Source organism: Anas platyrhynchos, chromosome 15 (assembly GCF_047663525.1).
Source record: "Anas platyrhynchos isolate ZD024472 breed Pekin duck chromosome 15, IASCAAS_PekinDuck_T2T, whole genome shotgun sequence".
Classification (NCBI taxonomy): Eukaryota; Metazoa; Chordata; class Aves; order Anseriformes; family Anatidae; genus Anas; species Anas platyrhynchos.
The window spans coordinates 11780437-11801476 of NC_092601.1; the positions used below are offsets into that span (position 1 = coordinate 11780437).

The following is a 21040-nucleotide window of genomic DNA, read 5'->3' on the forward strand; positions in this document are numbered from 1 at the left end:
TCAGTGTGTGCACAGCAGAGGACGTTCGCAGAAATGCCCAGTGAAGCATATGCTCTGGCTATGGGAGCTCATCCCCAGGGTAGGATCCGTAGCGCTGATATCCCTGAAGAGGACACATTGTATTGAGAAAAGCTTTTCTCGGTGAAAAAGAAGCTCAGAATTGTCTGGGCAGGCAGTGGACTGTCGGCCCAGTCCAAAGGTGGACTCCTCTCAACATAATGCGAGGTCATCGCTGCTAGACCTTCCTCTCCAGGTATCGCTCTTGCTCGGACATCGTTATTGCTTCACTGGTTTAACAGCACCGTGCCTGCTGGCAGGCGGGGAGAGGGGAAGGAGGTTTGTACGCTTGGACTATCCTACTGTATGGCAGGTAATAAATCACAGATCTCCCTTGAGAACAGCCACACTGTACGTATATTTCATGTGCTTTCACCTATGTCAACCTTCCTAGATGTAAGGGCCACACTGCAACCAACCAAAGGTGTCACAGCAGGCCAAATTTGGGCCACAGAGCAAATATTTCATGGTCTGCCATGCAGGTTCCAATGGGCTCTGCTGTCTGTGCAGCTTGTAGCTCAGGGCATGGTGACCTTTGCCCAGCTTTCCTTGATGAGACTCCTTGGTCTGGCAGTTCTCTGCTGAGGACTGCCTTTGTTACAGCCAGGTGTCTTTACACGTACACGGCGAGCAGGTTCAGCAGCAGGAGGGACCACCCAGGTGGGGGCTGACACCAGATTCGGTGGGGTTTCAGGAGGGTTGCCTGCCTGGGGAAATGCACATTTACCAGCTCACCTCCTCTAGGCCAGTGGCTTGCAGGTTAGCCCAGGTTTTGGTTAGTTACCATCGGCATGACCTGGGGAATCAGGGTTTCTGTCCCCAGACTGCCTACTCATGCATGTGAGCATGAAATGGTTTGTGTATGTCTCAGCATCGCTGAAAGCACAGTGTAGGCTAGCCAATTGTAATGCATTTCCAACAGATGGTGCTGCAATGCCACCAAAAGCTAAGCGTGTGTAAGGAAGAGAGGCTTTAGAGAGCGTATCCTACTCCCCATGCTTTCCCCCTCCCTGGTTTCCTGGTTGAATTGTAGTGTTTCTAAGTTTCCCTACAACAATCCGCACAGATGTTCCCTGGCTTTAGAGTTTATTCCTAACAGCTTTATGTTAGTTATGCTGCCCAGACCTCAGGGGAGGAGTGCCACAACAGGACACTGCCGAGGAGCCTGCAGCTCTTCCACTTCTCCAGTCCCTTGGTCTAATCCATCCGCTCTTGCCGCTGAGCTGTCACCCACTGCAGACTCAGGTTGGCCTTGACATGGGTCCCACTGCTGCAGTCCACCTCTCATGACATGGGAGTAGCTGTGCCACTGCCAGCACGTGCCATCAACACAGAGGCTTCAGCCAGCTGCTTGTACCACGCGGTTAGGCGTTAGATCATTGGCAGCCTTCTTTCTGTCTAAATATTATTTAAGTTGTTGAGTCCTTTCTCGAGACAGGGGCAGGGCTTTTGATGTCTCAGGGTGTTGAAGACCTGTGGATTTTAGGGATGGCAGCAGCAGGGCCTTCACTTGGAGCTGTAATGAACAGTCATGTTGGCAAGGGAGCCACCCTTGTGTTAATGGGATGCCTCAATGGACGTTCCTTGTCTCCTAGCTTTTTGTTATGCACTCCTTTAAATCTTACACTCCTGCTGGAGGGCTGATAAGAGCCTTTTGTATGCACCTTACCCAGGAGATGTTTCCCTGGCTCTGCAGCCACTGGGGAGCTCAAAAGGTCACCTAACACCTGCAGTCTGGGGTAGGGCAGCCTCTTCTGCAGCTGCAGGTCACGGCCTGAGCACACTAACTGGTGCTAAGGACCCTGATCCATCCTCACCTGGATCCTCCCCTTCCCCCAGCTGTGGACTAGGAACTCTATTTAAGGTCACCTCAGGTTTTTTACCTTTTTCTGAGCTATTTTGTAGGATTGCTGGTCTCTGGCTCAGTCAGAAGCATACGCTGCTTGGCCATGAAGCTGCTTTGTTGCCCTGGACTCATATGGTAACCTCACCTCTTGCTTGAACCTGGCTGTGGTCTCTGTACCTGCCCTGCTCACCATGCTCAGGTACTGTTTCTGCATGGTTTTAGAAACAATTTCCTTCTGGTGAGATCTGATGAGTGTTGTAGGGGATCAAAGCTAACAAAAAGTCTGTGAGCAGTGGAGTTTCCACCTTTTTGGTGGGGGAATAGTTATGGGGATGTGCTCTGGGCCAGGCTGAGACCCCAGCACGGTGCTGGGCAGTTGCTGGTGGCCTCATGTGAAAACCTTGGTGCAGTTTGTGATTCTGAAAGGCTGCTGGGGCCGACATGTGCGAGTGTGCTTCTTACCTTCCCTGTGGTTTAAAACTAGCGTTGTTCTTCCATTTCTCCTCCTCCCAAAAGACCTGGTACTTTCAAATATCTTCACAAACAAGCCAAATTATCTTTATTAGATGCCGAAAAATGACCCTGGAAAAGTGAACTAAAACTAAGCTCCTTTTTGATACAGGCTAGAAACTCTGCTTCTTCGCTCTGCCCTCAGGAGTGCTGAGGGGCTGCTGGTCAGCAGGAGGGGGCCTGACACTGATGGGGTTCTTCAGGCTCAGTGCTTGAGTCTTCCATTGCCCCTGCCAGGTGTCTGTGCTTGTTAGGATATGAACAGGGGCCAAATTCTTGGTTTTCCTTTCTGAAATATATATATATATAAATCACTATTTATTAGAAGTAAAACTGTAAGGAAGGGAAAGCCAAACAGGGCTGTGATGGGGAAGAGGCAGGAGGGATAGATTCCTCTTTCCCTCCAAAGCCTTGAAAAGAGCCACCAGGAATTAAAGACTGCCGTGTGTCCCCTGCTGTCATCCCACTGCCTGTCACTGCCCCGGGAGGCTTGCCCACCACTCCCTGAAACAGGAGCAGTCCCCATCCCTCCTGCTCAGCTTCCAAGCAGCCTCTGGTGCCCTGGGCAGGCAGTGCCGATGGATGGGGCCAGCCCTGTGCTCTGAGCAGGACCGCAGCCTGCTCACACCTGCCAAGACTCTTTTCTCTGGGACAGCAAGCAATTTCTTACTGGAAATGCAGCAGCCTACACATGTCACAAGGGAGGGAATAGCCTCGTTCTTCTTGGCTCATGTGAGCTCTGGCTGCAAGACCTCTCTGCGTGGGAGTTGCTGGTTTGCTGAAGGAATTGCCAATTTCTACTACAACTCTCTGCTTATTAGGCACTGAAGATACTTTTCTGATTGCTAGACAAAGCTCACTTAAATCTGCTTACAGATCTGCTTGGCTGAGAAGCTGGGATGTGGAGGGAAATTATGGACCTGGTTTAATTGCATCATTCCAAGGGCTGGGGATGCAGGGAACATTGAGCTCAGGTAATGAGTGAGGTGGTGAGGTTCTGACATGTAAGCATGTGCTGGTCCTCTGTTCCTGACCTGAAAGACTCAGGGTAAATCACATCGTTCCCTGAGCTCTGTTATGGCACGCTGCTCTGACATCTGTTCCTAGAAGCACTCAGGATTTTTCTGTGGGTGTGACTGATGGGCTGGTTCCCTGCTTGCCAGCCTTAAACATCCTGTGCCTAGTGCCATGGTGTGATACCAAGTTACAGGGACGTTAGTCCTGAACAAGTGCTAGTGCAGGGACAGGAGGTCAGGAAGGGGCAGGAGCTGGGAGCAGCGGCAGGGCCCTGCTGCTTGCCAGGGTCAGGCACTGTGAGTGCAGGCACAGACCTGCACAAACACCCCACGTAGCCTCTGTGTGCCCATCCAGCTGGGAACCATGTCCTTGAAGCCTGTGCTACAAAATGAATTTGTTGTTGAATGGTGCTTAAAGGCAAGAATGGGAAGAGTATGAAAACACTCACAAAGAAAAAGTTGAAAATGGACCTTCCCTTCCCAGTAGGTCATCAAGTTGCTATCCACCCCCCTTTCTGGCTTCTGTCTCCAGGAAACACTTCTGAGATAAGTTGCACTGCAGCCCTGAACAGCCTCTCAGAGCCTCGATCAAATCCCATTATTAACTGATCCAAACAGCAGGTGAGGCATTGATCGGAGCTGATGATGCCCTGCTGGTTGACCAGGACATTGATCTAGATGGGCACCTCATCTTTCAGACCCAACTCCACTCCCTCACAAAAGGACAATTTCATTTCTCAGTATTTCAAGGCCATGAAACAAAGTGATTCCTTCTCATGCCATTTGTTCAGGTCGATTTCTTCAGAAACCCAGGGGAGCCCTTGAACAAATACACGATGAAGTGACCAGTTTGCCTAATTGATGCTGACAGTAAAATCTGATCCCACCTCCATGTAGAGGAACTAATGTCAAGATCAATTCACCCTAATTTAGTTGAAATTACCCGGTCACCCTTTGGAATACTGAGAACATTTTGGCTTTATTCTCATGTTAATATTTTTCTAGGGGATTCATTCTCATTGCATTCAGAATAGAAGAGTTGAATGCTGTATGCAGTTTAAAGAACTGTCTGTTAAAATGATCCTCAGTTTCGTGGGCTGAAGTACCATCCTGGGGGCAGAGTGCTGGTAGCAGTGATGGTTGGATTGTCCTCATGGGGCAGGCAGAAAGCTCAGCAGGGCAGCTGGACTCCTTTGTTCTGCACTTGGTCTTCGAGCTGTGACACGTAGCACAGTGGGACCAGTGGAAAATCTCTGCTCAGCTGGGAATAGAGCAGTAATTTGTCTTGAGGCAGCCTTTGACACACAGGACAGCTTTCAGGACAGCCAGGCTGCTTCGTCTTTTTTGCATCCTGCCCTTACGGGAACAGCGGTGAGCCATGGCTGTGGTCCTGGTGGGGCTGGGGTTTCACTCTGCCTCCTGGTTTTGGGGCTTGTGCCCCTGCCTGTATGGACACGGGAACACTAAACTGCTATAGGGCTCTGCACGTGGTCCTGCTCATGCAAAGCACCACAACTTTGGGGCTTGCTTACATGCCCTGGCACTCTGTGCAGACCTCAGTGGTTGGGATCTTGGCTCCTTCACCCAGGATTGATGCTGTTTACAATCCCAGAGCAACTGTGTCATTATTCATGTGGCTCCGCTGCAGTCATCTGAGCGATGACTCCATTTGTCACATGCAAACCTCCCACGGATGGGCCTGTCGGAGGTTTGCCTCTCTGCCGCTGGTGTCATTGCAAACTCATTTCCTTTTGGCTCAGCGTGCCTGCACCAGCCCCCAAAATCCAGCCCTGCAGCCCCTCTTAAAGATGTTAAGGCTCTGATTCAGGGAGGTCTGGCAGCTAAATTACATTCTGCAGGTTTTTAGGCCATTAAGGTAGCTTTTTAACCTGTTATGTCTGATCTGATTCCTGGCCGTTCGTGGCCCTCCTGGAGGGCTGTGATCGGGGGCTGGCCGTCCTGTGAGGGTGCGGTGACCTTGGCCGAGGTATGGTGCTGGGTGATCCTTCCCGCTAACCCTGCAGGCACTGGGCTGAAGGCAGGCAGCGGGAAGTGAGGTTACAGTCCGCAATCATGATGGGCAGGAGCATTTCCATAGCCACCCAAAACAAGCTGGAGCTCAGGGGGTTTGCTCCTGATGGATCCCTTGCTTGGGCACAGTCTCTGCTGGTGTGGGATAGATCCCATCCCATCAAGGGCTATCTGCTAAGAGCCCTAGGTTGGGCCCCAAGAGAAGCCAGTTTGCCCAAGAGGGTGTGAGTAAAGCGTTGCTTTAGGGGATGTTGGGCTGTCCTGCGCCAGGGCCGGTGGCACTAGGTGGCACCATTGACTTAGGAGTGCGGAGCTGGGGTGTGCAGGGCTCGGGAGCTGCCCAAGGGGACAGGGACAGGGAGCGCTTCTCAGGGGCATGGTCGGGGCAGCCTCCTGCTGGGGCATCTTCTGCCACAGCTTTGGGCTGTCTTTCCCATCACAAGCCCCTCATGCTCAGAATAATTAACTGGAGAGCAGAGCTGCCCTTCGCCCCTGCCTCCCTGCGCTGTGTGCCCTTGGAGCTTCTCCCCTCTTCCCCCGGTCCCGAGGAGCGGGGGGCAGCTCGCAGCAAGGCTGGGGGCTGCAGCTGAACGTCAGCAGGGGCAAACCAGCTGCTGAATGTCACTGCCACCTCTGCATCGCTCCTGCTGAGTAATTAGCTCTTCTGTCAGCAATTTGCAGCCGTGGGAAGGAGATTTTTTTCCTTTACCTGCTCGACTTTCTATTTCTGACTTTTTCTTTCTGTCTTCCAGCATGACGGGGGCTTTCCTATCAGCTCTTGCTTTGCTCAAAGCCACCCTGTACCCACAGAAGTTTCCGTGGATGTATTTACAATGACACAGGCACCACCAGCAGCAAGAGCTACTCCAAAAATATTTTTTTCTTACAAGATATTTTGATTAAAATATATTTTAATCTAAGTATTCCCTAGAAAATGTAGTTTTATGGAAGTAGACACCAATATTGTCTGGGGGTGTTTTGCTTGTAAATATTTAACATCAGAATTTCCCTGTAGAAACAAAGCATAAAGTAATGGAAAAATAGAGCTGAGGAGGGATAATAGACTGCACGCAGAAAATTCAAGGCTAATTATCAAAACTAATTAAAATGAGAAGTTGCTCTAACTGACTAGCAATTGATTAGAATTTGCTGTTATGTTATGAGGACAAACATATGCAAAACATTCTTTTGTCAGGGGAGAAGTCATTAGGCACAAATTGCATTGTGCTTTTACCACGAGCTGTGGGGAGTGTGCTGGGGGTCCTGGGCTGCCCGAAGCTGGTGGTGACAGCACCAACATGGGGTGGGGGGGGCATTGCAGCCCTGTGTGCTGGTGGGCATCGCTGTCTGGGAGTCGGCTGCAGGTTTTAAGGTTTTTAAGGCATTTGCACCTGTCCTAAAGAAAAATGCTGCTTGTCTGTGCTGACTCATCAGGGTGATGCTGGTGCAGGGCCTGTCATTTGGCAGGGCTCTGTGTCCTCTGGGTTGTGCTGCTGGAAATGAGGCATGGCTTTGTAAGCTTGGGTGTAATCCCGGAACAAACTTCTGAACCTGGGTGTAAACCCAGACTGGGAAAGCAGGTAGCTTGTGCAGGGGCTCCAGTGCTGTGTGCACAGACCTGGGGGTACCTGGGGGACTGTCCCAAGGTGTCCACGAACACCCGAGTGTCCGGGGAATGTGAAGGATAGCTCTACATCGATAATCCAGGTGGAAATGAGCTGCAAAGCTGATGACCAAACTTTTCCCTGTCTGGGTTTGTCCAAGTCAATAAATGTACTTCCCTGATGGACCCAGAAAGCTGGGTTTGTGCCCAGCTGCCCCCACTGATGCTCCCTGCAGCAGTGCTGGGTGGCCACTGAGCTGGGAAACCCAAGGTTACATGGAGGAGCCACTGAAAAATACTGTGTATCTTTCCCTTAGGTGCTGCTGAGCAGCCCCAGAGCTGCCTGGGGCTGACTCGGTGCAGTATGAGGAACCTGGGGTTGCTGCTGCTGTTACTCTAAGCTGAGGTGCTTATATTTATTCCATAAATACATTAGCCTGTTACCATTGTACTGCTGTAAGTGTAGACTGCTATGTCATTACCTTACACTTAGGCAAGCTTTTCTTACCCAGGTTCAGGCTCGTGCATCTTCTGAGAGTCACTGTGAGGTCCTGCTGCCTGGCCCCGCGCTGACCCAGACTTGCCTCTCCTGATGCCCCTTCTTGGGAAGCACACCAGTGGAAATACGGTACAAAAAGCTCCTTTCCCTCTAAAACATAACATGTCAGTGTTTTAGAGCAGTTGCTGCTGTTGATGTCAGTGCATGATTATATAGGTTAAAATATGTTCAGCATTTGCCTTCTCATTCAGAAAATGTGTGACAGAATAGCAGTGGATGAGTAAGCAGAAGTTTTTGGCAGTTGTAGTTAAAGATGTGGAAAGAGATATGGCATCAAGAACTTTTTTAAAAACAACTTATGCTATCTCTTTAATGCCATGAAGCATCAGTTAATGCTTGGAATAGACTGTCATGTAGGGTGTCAGGGCCATGATTAGGCAGTTTCTCAGACTTCACCTGTCAGCAGGAAGATATGTGCTTTGCATCTCTTCCTAAACAGTTCCTTGAACTTCATTTCAGGGAGATACAGATAAAGTTTTTACCGTTTAGATGAGGGGGACGTGAGAAACGGAATGGCAGAGGTGATAAAAAAATGGTGTGTGATGGGAGAAATGCTGCAAGGGACAAAGCTAGAGACTCAGGTGGGGGACAGAGAGGATCTGAAATGAGCTGGAAAAATAATTGGCATGGTTTGTTCCTCCTTTCTTCCTATTTCACTCTTTGTTCATCCCCTAATTGGTTAGTCAGACTGACCCATCCTTGTACCAAAAGGTTATTTCATCTCTAAAATGTAGCAAAGCCACTGAAATCAAAACTGTGCATGCTGGCAGGAGTATTTAATGCTGCCTGGTGTTAATGACACTGGCTGGCAAGGCTGAGTGTAACACTTCGTTCTGTAGCTGTTATTTCAGAGTGAGTTTGAGCTTGCTGGATGTTGCCTCCTTGTCCCAGCTCACCTGAGCTTTCCTTCCTGTGGCGCAGCCCCTCTTCATGGTTGCATTGCTAGGGGTGAGCCTGAACTTCAGAGTAAGGATGCCTGAAGGAGACCCAAGGGACAAAGGCTGGGGAACACTTCCTTCTTCTTGTGTTTTCTGAGAAACAGGGGCTTAGGGTTAGCATACTAGAGGACAGTTCTGTAACCTGTTCTCTTCAGCACCAGTGCCTGTGTTGTGTGCCTTTCTTTTCTGAGCCTTCCAGGCGTTTGCTGAGTAGTGTGGCGAGCAGCAGTCACTGGCCTGCTTCCTCTTCCCCCTTAGGAGCAGCACTGACAGTGAGTGTCTTGCAAGCTGCTCTTTGTAAATGTACAGTCATTTGCTAGCAGAGGGCATGCCCAGGAAAGCTGCAACTCCTTAGATCCCCTGAAGTGAAAAGCTTTCTGCCAGAGCTGTTGACCAAAGAAATGTATCTCCCCGTGGGTAGAAAGTGATCTTTCAGTGTGGTGAGGAATGGAGCACGTGGAAGAGAACTCTTGAGGAGCTGGTGTGCAAGCTATGTTCAGTGGCAGATACTTGTTTGTGTTGCTCAGATGCCCTGCGGTCTTCTGTGCCTTAGGTAAATGAGCTGATACTGAGGTCTCTGGGGACATGTGAGGGGGTGACGGGTCTGACAGCAGGTCGTGCTTTACCAAAACCACCCCAAGCTTCAGGCACTGGTCCCAGTTTGGCCGTGGAGGTACCAAGGAGAGCACGAGCAGTTCAGCTCCCACATGGAGTGCAGGGGTTGGAGTGTGGCATTAGTCTTAGCAGAGTGTTGTACAGCACGGATGTCCCAGTGTTTCAGGGTAAAGAAAAAAGAAATAAGTCTCATCAAGGCCAGGGTTTCAAAAATATCTTACCTTCCACTCAGGCTCTGTTGCACTGAAATAAATGGTTCAGCGGGCACCTTGATCTGCCCAGAAGCAGTCTGTACTGCTGAAAGTCTGTGCTGCAAATGTTCTCTGCAATAAGATGTTCCATTTTTCTTTTTGAATAGGAATGGGAAATGGGTGAAAAGACCTTGAGAAGTGTAAATGCTGTGCTTAAGGGCCTGTCGGTCTGGTCTGAACTAGGGTGCGTGCTGTGATTGACACGTGAGATGGGCTGCCCATTTTGGGGAGGTTCGTTGAGAGGTTGCACCTCATTCAGTTAACTCATGATTGGAGAAAAAACACCTTTCTAATCTAACTTGGTTTGACTTTCTCACTGTTACAATGTGCACCAATTTGCTGAGTATTGTTCTGTGTTGCTCAGCCCATCTAACGCTGCAGGATTGTCTTTGGATTCTCCTCACGGAAATGTACTGCAGCACCCTTGTAACACTTGTAAAGAACAAGTGATTTGATTGTGCCTTTTAATATTCAGCCCTGACCCTCTACCCAGGTATCAGTGGGAGCTTTGTTGCCCCAAGCCGGTTTATGCTGCGGGAGATGACCTGGATGAGAGCAGGTCCTGGTGCAGCTGGGCTTGGTCCCAGTACAGGGTACTGGCCTCAGGGGCCTGCGCTCCTCCTGTTGTGGTGCTGGGTCAATAGTTGGCAAGAGCAGGCTGGCTGCCCAGCTTTGGCTGGCCTGGCTGTGTTAACCTGCCCTGCTTCTACAAATCTGGGGCCCAGTGTGGTGCTTCAAGGGCTGCCCAGTGCTGCCATGAAATGCTTCCAGAGGAGCTGTTACAGCTCGCTGCACCTTCTACAATACCTAGCAAGGGTGTCTTCAACTTATCTCAGGTGGGTGTTTACTCAGGGCCCCTAACAAACTATAAATAAACCTAAAGCTAATGGCTGCAAGAATGGTGAGGCAAGGTAAGTCTGGAGGGAGGGAGGAAAAAGATCCTGGTGAAGTAATTGTGTGCTGGAGGGCAGCTGCTGGCAGAAACCATTAAAGGGCAGTCTTGGTGGCTTGAAGTCATACATTAATGAGGTGATGTGATGTTATGCTGACAAAGTTTCTTGATAGAACAAGGAGATTGCAAAGAAGGATTGGGATACCTCACCTCAGGGTGGACTGAGCAGAGGTGAGAGGTGCTGTGCTCCTCAGGCATCAGCCAGGGTGCCCCAGCCTGCAGCAGCAGCTGTTATACTGGGCACACAGCACTGGGGTTTGGGTGCCCCTTAGAATTTCTTATGATACCTGCATGAGGTGAAGTGTGGAGCAGCAGCAGGTTGAGGAAAGCCATGTCTGGGCTTCAGGAAAGGGAACAGGGCTGCAGGGAGCAGCTTGGATATTCTGCACGCTGCTGCCTTGGACTGGGCTGATAAGACATGACAGCTGATAAAGGGCTGTGCTGACAGGTGAGCACATGCTGTCAGCTGGATATCTGCAAGTGGGAAATGGGAAGGGTGCTGCTGTATCACCAGATCTGTGAAGCCCAGGAACAACTTTTGGGCAGTATTTAAAAGCAAAACCTCAAAATGCCTCAGAGCCCTTGTTTCTGAACCCTGTGTTCCTATTGCTTGGCTGCTGGCTTCTGGGGACAGGGGACCTGCTCCTGCCTGTGCTGCTCTGATGTCCTGCAGGCATGGCAAGGACAGTAGGGGACAGCTCTGGGAATTTTTCTAAGGAACTTTGGAGTTTTGGTCCTGACAGCCTTGGCCGAGCTGAGGGGTGCATGGACTTACCTGTGGGTGCTGAACTGGTGCTCTGCCCGCTCCTTCATCCTAAATTCTGTGCACTCATCTCTCTGCAGGCTGGATCAGAGCACTTGCCATGTGTGTTTTTAGGCTGCTGGAGGGCTTGGTGGTGATGCTGGGTGGTTCCTTGTCTGAAAGGAGTGGTGCTGAGCCCAGGAGAGAGGTTATCTCTCTAGCCTGAAGCTGGCTCTGTGCTGCTGAGCCGTCCCTGCCAGCTCAGCCTCTTCCGTTATTCACTTTATGGCATCAAATCACAAAGGGATGAGGGAAGCAGAGTCCTTTGTGCAAATGGCCCACAAAGCCAGGCCACCTGAAGTGTTGATGTGTGTCTGAGAAGGGACTAACCTTTAGCCAGGTCTGAGCTTTATTAGAACAGCTGGAGCTGTTCTGACAGGTGGCTCCCCAGGCACTGGTGGCAAATGAAACCAACGCGTGCTGCTAATTGCAGATGCTCATCTTGTGCTGGGAGCTAAAGTCCTCTGAGGGATCAAGCCACCCCCTGCCTCCAGTGTGGGCAGTGCACGGCAGGTCACAGCAAGGCGATGCAGTTAAGCAGGTGTAAGAAGTGCTGTGTGAGCTTTGGCTGCTGCTGGTCATAACGTGGCTCACTGTTCTTATTGTAGGAAGAGCTCGGTGTAAGGGCAGAGAGCTTGAATGCTCCTGGTGCTGTGGCTGGGAGGTGGAGAGTGTGCAGGTCACTCTGTCCTGACTGACACCCTGGGGGAGGTGGAGAGCTTGCAGCTTGTGGTGCCACACCAGAGAGCTCTGGGTACCTTCAAGAGGGAGAAGAGAAAATGAGGAGCCCCAAAACTGCTCCAGTGTTAATGAACTCTGGTGTTTCCTTTGTTTTCTGGATTTGCTTTTCTTGTTGAGACTGAGCATAAATATAAAACAAATATAAATGCTTATGCACTATAGTAATGTCTTATTTTCACCACCTCTTCCCAAAGTCACCCTGCTGTAGTGTGAACCCCATCATATTGTTAATTAGGAATGGATCAGTGTGCCTCTGATTAAAATTCTTCTTACTTCATGCCTTTTAACTAACTACAGTGTCTTTGGGTTTGTGCCAGCTTCGGTTTTATACCTTTGAAGAATCTCTAATCTGCACAGCACAGACCAGCCAATTATTTCCTTTATAAACAGTAAATATCCATTGAATCTTTTTGTTGCTGATGAGGATGCTCCTTTAAATGAGGTCTATTTTTCCTCCATGTTTTGCTAGGGTAGAAAATACCTGAGATGTACTGTCAGCCTTATCCCAGGTGTGAGGGAGAAAAGGTGATGGAAGAGCAGCTGTTGAAGAGGCTCCTTTAGGTTGAATGAATCCAGGCTGGAGCTTCAGAGTGAGTTCACAGCAGAAGATCCTATCTGGAAGGGCTGGATGCTGTACACAGGTTTTTCTGTTAATGCATGTTGGAAATGCAGAGCAGGGCTGTGACTTATTCAGGAAGGGACTTTTGTCTGAGCATGATCCTGGCCTCTGGGTTAGACCTTGTGTGCCACAACATCTATTGAAGAACAGAACACTGGTTACCAAACACTTGCTGCTTTATCAGGCTCATTATAATTTTATAAGAGCTGAGCTTTTGGGACATTTTTCCATGGCACCTTCGCATTTTGGGAAAGGTATTATTTTTCTGCATGGAGGAAAAAGAGCTGAAATTAAACCAAAATCATGCCTGTCCTGGATGAGCATGACCACCTGACAGTACCTCACATGTCCTTAAACAATCTTTAAACTATGGAAGATTCTGCAGCTTTGGTTCCAAACTCGGTCTTTCAGAATGTTATTTTCTAAGCTGTAAAAGCAACTTTTGTTCTCTTACATTTTGGTGTAAGCAGGTCTGTCCTCATTAGCACAGAGTTGTTCTTATATCCCTCTTGAAGGGGTTGCAAAGTGGTAGCAAAGTGGCTTCATACAGGCAGATCACGAAAGCTCAGAAGGAACCCAGACAAAGGAGCCGTGCTGACCTGTGGAAAGGTGTTTGTAAGTCACTTGTGGATGTCCTTGCTTTGTTTGGTGTATTACTGAGAAGCAATGACCTAGTAAATCTCCTGAGGTTCTGGTGACGCTTCCCAAAACTGATACTGGGTCTCTTTATAAAAGTGTGTTAAATGCATTTTCCTAACAAGCTTTGCTTGCCTTTGTTCTTCACTTTCTGGTTGTAACATCACATCAAGAAATAGCAGTCAGTGTCTGACCCACTTTAGGTAAAGCTAAAGCCAAGAAAATGCATTGTCATCTGTTAAATAACTGTAAGGGGGAAGCCAAAGGAGGAATAACATCCTTGTTCTTCTACCAGCCTCAAAACTAATGGTACTAATACGCTTTTCTCCAGTTCTGCCACAGGACAGGAGCTCTGCACTCCTACAAGGATGTCAATCAAAGTCCTTTGCTGCAATAAACAATAGCTCCAATTATCTTGACAGCTGATGGCAAGAGCTAGGAGGCTTAAAACTTTCCCAGAGGAGTAGGTAAGATGAGAGCAAGCAAACAGAGCTAATAGTCTCCTGTTGTACTGCCTTGATGAATGGGGAGCTGACACGCCGCATCAGTGCGGTGGGTCTGAGGGTAAATAAGAAATAGTGTCACTGGGGGGTTTCCTCCCTGAGCAGAGCCAGCTAATTTACTGTCAGCAGCCTGACTGCAGCAGAGATGGACACAAGGTAGCTTGTCAGGAACCCACCCTGCTTCCCAGGCAGGCTGCCTGCCGCTCTGCCTGTTGTATTAATTTCAGCTCAAGGTAGCTCAAAATGGGCTCAGGTGCGGTGCTTGACCCTGACTTGAGTCCTGCTCAGAGTTATCCTGGCTGTTAAGGGGGTGGTAAGGAGGTTAAAGCACTGTGTTTGCAGTATCATCTTGGACATGTTCTGTTCAGCCTTCCTCATCAACAGAGGTGTTTGCTGATTCCCAAACCCCAATATATATATAGCCTTGTGGGTGTTAGCACCATATATTACGAAGCACTGGGACTTGGTGGTGGAATGCTTATTCTGCTATCTTTAGTGTTCTGTATGGATACCCACATAAAACATGAAATCCCTCCCAGAAGTGAAGTCATCCTCAGCAGTGGTCAGCTGAGGAAGCTGGGAAGACACATTTAACAAGGTGCCTTTAGCAGACTTAAAATAGGTCTGAAAATGCTTTTAAGGTCCTGGAAAGACTTATGTCATCTTGCTGGGGCACTGGGGGCTGTGTAGGAGAGAAAGCTATATGGAAAGATAAAAATGGAAAGTAAAATGGAGGGCAGTTCTTATTTAGCTGTTACTGATCATTTTAAGTGTTTTGGGGGCTGCAGAGATCCGGACTTTTCATTTGATTATAGCACGGAAAAGGTAGTTAATCACACAAATGAGAACCTTGTGATGCTTTTAAATACAATTTAATGTTTGTGGCTTATAAGCGCTACAAGCTTTGTTACTGTCTTTAGAGCAGGGATGTGTGGTTTATAGATTGGTGGTCAGTGGTGCTCTTAACTGAGTGGGGACTTGTGCAAATGAAATCTGGACGCTGCTCTCCCCAGGAACAAACTGTTCTGATGACTTTCTGGCTCTTCAAAAGCCCTTCGTGTGTAAAGCCCTGGAGAAGTCCAAGTTTGTATCTGAAGATGTTTTGGGGGACCCAACTACTTTGACAATGAGTCATCTTGTCTTAATTAGAAGGTTTTCTGAACATGTATTTTTGAGAAAGAAACTGTTTCTACAGCCTTTATGTGTGAGAGATCACAATTGGTGTCTCTGGTATAAGACAATTTTATAAAGTTTAAGATGTGATGTACAGGTAAAATAGGTAACTGTTTTTGTGGTGTATTGCATGAAATGTTCATAAGCTAAGAACCTGTCTTGTACTTCATTACTAGTTCACAATAACATGAAAAACATTATATAAATTCACAATGTGTTGGTGTGTGTCAGCTTGTTAGAAGTGGGCCGTTTTCACCTTGGAGAGAGATGTGCAATAGGAGAAAAACCGAGTTAAGGTGTGGATGGGTGGATCTGTGGGTATCTGTTTCCAGTCCTGTGAGTTAGTGGCTCTTGAAGCTGGGGGCATCAGCAGTGCTTTAGGTTTCCTGTTGTGTGATCTCTGGCCTCCTACCTCCTTCTATTACCTCTTTCCAAAACTTTTTTAGGTCAGCAGCAGGAACTGGCTCATAGAGAGAGGCTGAAACCTCTTCTGCCAAAATCTTTCTCCATTTGACTTTTCCCAACTCAGTTGCTGGTTTCTGCAGCTCTTTACGTATTCTGTTCTCCTGGCTTTCAGTTCAATTCCCTAAGCTACTTTCTAAAGAGGTAGGCTTTGGCTGCTCTGGCAACTAGAGCCCAAGTACTTTAAGAACTGTTTCGTTTTTTTTTTTCTCCCAGACTTGCCATGGCTCTTGTGGGACTGTCTTCATGGAACAACAGCTTGGGTGGTTCAAAGACTAACTGGTGACAGGGTCTGTGAATGGAGGATGAGCTGCTGAGGAATTTCTCAAGCTAAAACTATACAAAGAAAGATTGGGTCTGTTCTTCCTTCTTTGTGGATCCTTGCTCTGCTGAGAACAGAAGAGGCACCTGGTCTGACTCCCTGCATTAATGAGCCTTGTTCCACTCAATCTGCACTGGGACTGTTGCAGCATCTCTTTTAGGCTGTTACTGTTGACCTTCTGGCTCTGGATGCTGAAGGGTTTCTTGGTAAGCCAAGATTTTCTTAAAGTTTCTGACTTCATCTTGCTTTGTGCAGGCCAGATGCTGGTGGTAGGTGTGTGGCGTGGTGGTATGAGGGCAGGCTTTTCTTCCTGTGCTCTGTGGAAAGCTGTGCAAGTAGGAGTAACGTCACTGGGTGAGTGTGGCTGGAGAGCTGGGCACAGTGACACAGTAGTTCCCCAAACCAATAATAGTTAGGCAGCTGCTGCAAAGGTCTAACAAATCAGATGAGTCTTCTCGCCTTCCTTTCCCCCTCAGGCCTCTTTACAGTAGTTCACAATTCATAGTGAAGATTAGAGTCTTTCACCTCATGCCTCGTGAGGACATTGTTGCTGGGATGGATGGTACCCTGTGCACTTCAGCATGTGGCTGCTTTACTGTACAAACGACCCTGAGAACAGAGAGGTATTTCAGAAAATGTAAAGTTTTCCCAGAGAAATGGAAACTAGCTAACAAGATGAAACATCTTTCCTACCAGCACAGGGAGCAAAACAGTAAAAAAGAAGGTTGGCAGGGAGAAACAGGAAAGAAAACTAAAAAGCAATTAAAACACAGCCCCTTCCTAATGCTACCAACTACTGTAATATTTGTGTGACGCAGTTAATGGGGCTGAAGTCTGGGTCCTCACTATGCTGGGGGCAGGCAGAGGGTGATGAGGGCTGGCAGGGAAGGTACATGGCAGGCCCCAGCATCCCCCAAGAACAGCACTGCTGGTGACAGCTGTGCAACCATGAAAGCAGCTGGGAGCAGAAGTGCCCCTGATTTCTATTCCCCCCACCACTGTGTGGAATAATCCTGGTTGTGGGGCAAGCCTTGAATCAGAGGTGGCAGCTTGTATCCTGTTCCCAGTCCTTGCAGCATCACCCAAGTCCCAGTTCTTGACTTTCACCTCTCTTGGGTGCAAACATGGCAAGAGGAATCAAATTTACAGCCCACAGTCTTGCTGCCAAGGACCTTCCACCTTGGGTTTTGTTCCTTCCAATTTGTTCTCCTTGCAGCCTTAGCCACTTGCTGCTGCCAGTAAAATGCATGCTGTCAGTGTCTGACTGTGCCAGACACGGCATTTGATTTCCAAAATGATTTTAAAAGCTTAATTTGTTTTATTCTCCATTAAAGAAAACTTTCCTCTGTAAGGAAGACATAAATTAGGATTTGGGGATGAAGAGGTCATACACAGGAAGGCAGAAGCTCTGACTTTCCCAGTAACCTCAGACAGGAACTAGCTCTATCCTCTGCTGTTGTGCTGTTACAGGGCCCGTCTCACCCGGGTCACCTCTTGCCTAGGCTTGTGTTCAGTATGTTTTCAGTATGTTTTCTCTTGAGCTAGCTTTCCTTGATCATGGGTATTCCCACCTCTGAGCTTTGGGTTTGAGATGAGCCTGGAGGACTCAGCTGCACTGCTTTAAGGAGAGCTTTCTTGCTGTGCTCAGCTCTCTGTGCCAGGTCCTTTGAGTGGGTTTACAGATGGGATGGACAGCGTTGCCTTTATCTGCCATCCAAAAAGCTTTCCTGGGCTATGAGATAGGCTCCAGAAGTCTAAATGTGCGAGTCACCCTGACAGAGCTGAAGAGCTAGTGCAGTGCGCTGGCTGGGAAATGTCGCATGAAGCTGGAGACACAAGCACTCGAGGAACATAAGGACAGATGCTTCCTGGACTATTTTTCCAAGCAGTTTGCAAGCATGTGACTGTTCCTCATCCTGTGAGAAGGAGGTAGGACATGTGAGTAAATCTGTGAAGCAACCACTGGAACACTAGCTATCCTTAACGGTTTCCCCCCTCCTCCATTTCTATCAGACAAAACTCTTCCATCAAATTGGTCCTGTCCTATTCTAAGAAATTTGGCCCATGCATTTCATCTCCCTGAAACAGAATTGCAAATTGGGAGCATTTGGCTGAATTAGCTTCCTGAGTAAAATCACAGGATTGCTTTTCATTGGAAAGAGTGGCTGTGGTTGTTCTCATTTTTATTCATTTATTTTTTTACAAGGTGAGTCTTTTTTTTTTTTTTTTTAGAGGTGCTGGCATAAGCGAAGCTGACTTGCAGATGAAAACTAATGAGTGAAATTACCGCATTAATGAAGAAAATCTTACTAGCAAGATGTGAAAAGTATTTTAATCATAATGAATAGGACAAAATTAAAACTTAACTCTTCTCTAGTATTTTAAGAATTAAGTTTAATATTGGTTATGGCACATATCTCTATGCTTCAAAGTACCTGCGTCAGGGCTGTCAGGAGAACACAGCACTTCTAGTAACTTCTATGATGACACATTTATCAGCTTTGATCTGGAGGGACTATTATGATCAGCTTGTCTCATCAAGTGTAAATAACCAGTCCTGTAAGAAGTGGCCTGAGATGTGACGTGGCACAGTGCAGCACGTTATCCATGAGACAGGTAACAGTTTGATGGGGCAGCAGCTTCACAAGCTATTTCTTCTACTGTTCAGCCAATCTGGTTTGCATTAAGTGAAAGCTTTCTCAGAGGTTCCATTTATCATCCCTTTAGAGCACTGCAGACCTCCTACAAAATATAGGCCAGTGAATGCTGTCTGGTGATTTTTTTTCCATCCACCTTGAGCTACAGGCTACTTTCCAGAAATATTTTTTTGCGAGATACTGTCACTGCCTGCAGAGGCCAGGTGGTAGCAGGTGAAATCCCACACGGTTTGCAGTGGTGGTTTTCTCTGTGCTCTGCTGGGATCAGGGAGCTGAGCACCCTGTGTTCTGCTCTGTGGGGATAGATTGGAACTAATTCTCCTGGGGGTGTCTGTTCTGTCTTTAAGATTCCTTCAGAATATTCCTGGGACACGAGACATGATATACCCAAAGGTGGTGGGTGCCCAGGATCTGTAGCACAGGATGTTGTAATGAGCAGGTTCTACAATGTGGTTTGAGGATGGTTGTGAAGCCTATGGGCAAAGCTGATGCCTTGGCAGGGAAAAGCACTTAGAAGGTGGCAGCTTTGACTTGCAAGGGCTCTGCTCCAAAGCTCTGATGATGCATTGCCAGGCTGACTGATGTTTGTGGCAGTGAAGTATATTTGATGGCCGCTCTGCAGGATCACAAAATAAGATGCCAGCTGCATCACAATGCAAACAGTGCTCTGTTTTGCTGTCATAGAATTTATTCCCAAATTCAACTGAGAGGATTTATCTGAGGCTCAGTTCTTACATGTCATGGCTTGCCTCTTCTGAACTTCCTAAGCTATGCAGTCTAACATCTGTGGGGAGGTTGGCATTGTGAAGTGATGTGGCTGGGGTTACAGGCAGTGATCTGGAGATGGGAGGTACAGATGGTGTTGCCAGCTGTGGGCTGTTGGGGTCTGAGGAACACCAACAGATCTTAACTGCCCTGAGCAGCTTCACCTGGGTCCTCCATGTGCACTCTGCGCATGGGCCCAGTTGTGGTCATTGTCCTGACTTGAAACTCTGCCACTGGAGATTGAGAGGAAGCAAATGTCTTCAAAATATCTACATGTTTATATAGACATAAAAGCCAAGAGGGAAAAGCAGTCACAGGATACCTAGAAACTCAAGAGGTGAGGACTGTTTCTGGCTGGATAGGGCTAGATGGAAATGCCGAGGAGGAGTGGAAGGTGGGAGATGTCCTGTGCTGCAGTGGAAGGGGCTTACAGAGGGAGGGGGATGTGGTTTTATTTTACCTACAGTGCAATGAGCATTCTCCCAAAACATGGGCTTGTATCTAAATGGAATTGGGTATAGTGGGAGTGCTCCTGCTTGACTTCAGGGGGCTGTCTCCCATGTGGAAGATGTTTTGCTTATATATTTTGTTCTCAAATATGTTCACTTTCAAAATGAAATGGGTGCATGTTATGGAGGATAAAAGACTGGTGGCATGCAAGGTATCTGAAGGCCTCATCCAGTGAACAGTACATATTTAAATTCTTACTAAATTAGTACTTTCTTAATGAAGCCATCCTTATCTATGCAGGAAGATGGCTGTGAGAGGAATGAGATGCGCTTGGAGCAGTTGTTTTCAGGTCCCTGTCTTTGTCCACAGGTGTTTGTGAAAGGCTTAGATTACATTGGTCAAGAGGTAAGCGTATTGTTTAGAAGCAAGACTAAGAATAGCTGATTCTTTCTGGCTTTAGGGGAGTAGCTTCAACAATAGCAGCAAACTCAGGCAATTCCTTACCTCTTCCACCTTTTACCTGCAAGATTCCTTTGTTTGCGCCACTTCTGTGTTCTTCCTTCTGTGAAGGAGTGAACGAGATGCAGCAAGCTGTAAGGGAATATCAGAAGTTGGTAGAAAGTGAGCTTTGAGTTTACAAATGCAAGTATTCATCCTGAGATGGTGACTCTGTTGTTCCCATCTAGCTGGGGAGTAAACCGCTATTCAGTTACTTGTCAAATCTAAATTGTGCACCAAAGATTTGAATTTCAAATCTCAAACCCTTGCAATGCAGTGCTCATAAACAAGTTATGGATCAGGAATTAGTCACCAAAATGATTATGACTAATTTTAAATAACTTAGATATGGGGAGGGGGAGAACAAATCTGCTCACAGATCATTTGCAAGCTGAAGAAAATAGTCTAAATATTATTCATCAAGCTTATCAAGCTTCATTCTTGAGTAATGTTGTGTCATCACTGGCAGGTGGTGGGAAATGGCATAGCATACCATAATTAGTAATAGCCATGTATTTTTGATACTAGTTTATCTGTGTGATGCACTTCCAGATGGTTTTGAAAATGGAATAAAGATGAAACAAATTTCCTGGATCAGAAGTTAATGAGTTAATTCAACACGTATTTAAAAAAAAAAATAATCTAGATTATAAAGGAATTTGTAAATGTTGGGATCATTCCAGCTTTATTGTTGGATTTCTTTTTAGATCGATATCACACATGAGCACTACCATAAGTATGTGTTACAGCACTGTCTTGCTAGGTGCCTGCATACAAAAGTTTGTTTGCAGATGCTTGCCATGTAGCTTTGACAAACTTCACTTGCTGACCCCCCAGAAGTTACCAGTAACTTAAAATGGAGTTGTTTGACATGGTGGGCAATAGCGCTGTCAGCCTTGGTTCTAAGCATGTGCAAATAGCTGTCTTCCCATGAAGGTTCAACAGGTAGCATGGTACTGAACTGGCAACAGCAGGAACTTCCTCAGATGGGTGCAACCCTCCCTTAAAGAAGTAATGCTTATTCACAACATGAA

General features: G+C 47.5%; 1 long non-coding RNA gene across 4 annotated transcripts; it reads left to right on the forward strand.

Annotated features, from left to right (window-relative positions):
- Positions 1 to 1760: 1760 nt before the first annotated feature.
- LOC110352535 (uncharacterized) lies at positions 1761 to 20514 on the forward strand. Of its 4 annotated transcripts, none has more exons than XR_005269481.2 (4): positions 1761 to 2102; positions 7576 to 7691; positions 15531 to 17565; positions 17869 to 20514. It is a non-coding gene; the product is annotated as an uncharacterized lncRNA (long non-coding RNA). The 4 variants fall into 4 exon arrangements; XR_005269482.2 differs by lacking the exon at positions 17869 to 20514 and having other exon boundaries at positions 1787 to 2102; positions 15531 to 15842; positions 17285 to 17843; XR_005269483.2 differs by lacking the exon at positions 17869 to 20514 and having other exon boundaries at positions 1787 to 2102; positions 15531 to 15842; positions 17416 to 17842.
- Positions 20515 to 21040: the final 526 nt, after the last annotated feature.